At 37.1% G+C, this 1,586-nt stretch overlaps 1 protein-coding gene across 2 annotated transcripts in view; it reads right to left on the bottom strand.

The window, feature by feature from the left end:
- The window catches only part of Oasl (2'-5'-oligoadenylate synthetase like), a 19,797-nt gene that overhangs the window by 9,647 nt on the left and 8,564 nt on the right, over positions 1 to 1,586 (bottom strand). The window lies entirely within an intron of this gene.

Below are 1,586 nucleotides of genomic sequence, written 5' to 3'. Positions count from 1 at the left end.
AAAAAAAAAAAAAAAAAAAGAAAAGAAAAATGATACATTATTTTGACACTTCAGAATAAGAAATCTCTATAGTAGATTAATAACAAATCGGAAAACCACAGATAATTATTTTGCAAGATCATAGCATGTATTGTTGGCCTCGTTTACAAAACCGTTCAGAATGATGATTAAGTATTCATGAAAGGTCTTTACTAAGTTACTCTATTTTTAATAACTATATATTTGTGCTAGTTAAATAAAATTTTGTTCTCTTCCTGCCAGCATGGAATTAGATTAATCCAATTTATATTCATGCTAGAAGTCTCATTCGATTAGATTGGGTAAGACCATTACTAAGAATCAAGGACAAATTAAGGCAGACACAAAAGGACAAATATTTCATGACTCCATTCGTATGAAGTTTTTAGAGTAGGCAAATCCATAGAGACAGAAAGTCGAACTGTGGTTACGAGGGGCAGGAGGTAGCAGGGAATGAGGAGTTATTATTTAATAAGCAGAATCTTGTTTAGGATGAGGAAAAAGTTCTGGAACTAGACAGCGGTGATGGTGATATAACATCAAACCTCCCCTCTAAGCCAAGAAAACCCCTTCTTTTTAAACCTTAGCCAGAAACATGGCCGGGGGGTGGGGAGTTCTATTTTGTTTCTAGGGCTTCACTGAATTACATACATTAGAGGAAATCTGTATGGAAAACCTTCCATACCTCTGTGTCCACGTGTCCCACATCTAGGGATTCAACCAACTGTCACGCAGGGTAATGTTTTACATCACCTCAGGAAATCGAGGCGTCCACAGCAGTGCAACTAAAGACACTCAGGAAAGAGGACTTCAGGGACTGCTTCAGAAAGTGGCGAGGAGGGTGGGATGAGCGTGTTTGAGGTGAGGGTTTTATATTTTTTGGGACTGGGGATGAGGGGGGTATTTCTGAGGGGGATTAATGGCAACGTGTCTTATACTGTTATACAGTTTAAAAAATTACACATTCTCCTTTCATTTTAATCATACCTCATACAATACGAGACCTTTAAGTCCTTATATATTAATCAACATCTTATAATACTTGGGTAAATAAAGCTGTCAAATAAACTGGCATGGTGGTCCATGCTGGCAATAGCAGAAACTTTGGATGGGGAGGCAAGAGGATTCTGATTTTGAAGCCAAGTTGGGCCACTATAGAGAGACTCTGTCTCAAAATAAAATAAAGTAAAAAAGGCTGAGCATGTAACTCTGATACAGTACTTGTGTTGCATGCACAAGGCCCCTGGGTTCAAGCCTTAGCATGGAAAAGAAAAGTCAAATAGAAAAAAAATGTTTAGTTAAAAATCCTGTACCAAAAGATAGTTAAAAAATAGGTCAAATTCTTGTCTTAGGAGCAGGGACTTGAGGAAGGATTGTAGAAGTAAAGCTGATAAATTATACACTCGCCTCCTCTCCAAAGCTAACCCCACCCTTGATTTTGGAAAAGCTAATGTCTGAAAACTTGTCGGCTGTGGTTGATGTGATTTCTGTCATCTCACCATGAACAGACTATTAATTCTAAGTGTATTAACCTTGGTAGTTTTGTGATTTTTTTTTTTTTTTTTTTT

Source organism: Fukomys damarensis, unplaced genomic scaffold (genome assembly GCF_012274545.1).
Source record: "Fukomys damarensis isolate Sample0158 unplaced genomic scaffold, DMR_v1.0_HiC HiC_scaffold_12, whole genome shotgun sequence".
In the NCBI taxonomy this organism is placed as follows: domain Eukaryota; kingdom Metazoa; phylum Chordata; class Mammalia; order Rodentia; family Bathyergidae; genus Fukomys; species Fukomys damarensis.
Note: the sequence above shows the minus strand (reverse complement) of the source record. Positions and strands in the feature narration are given on the sequence as shown.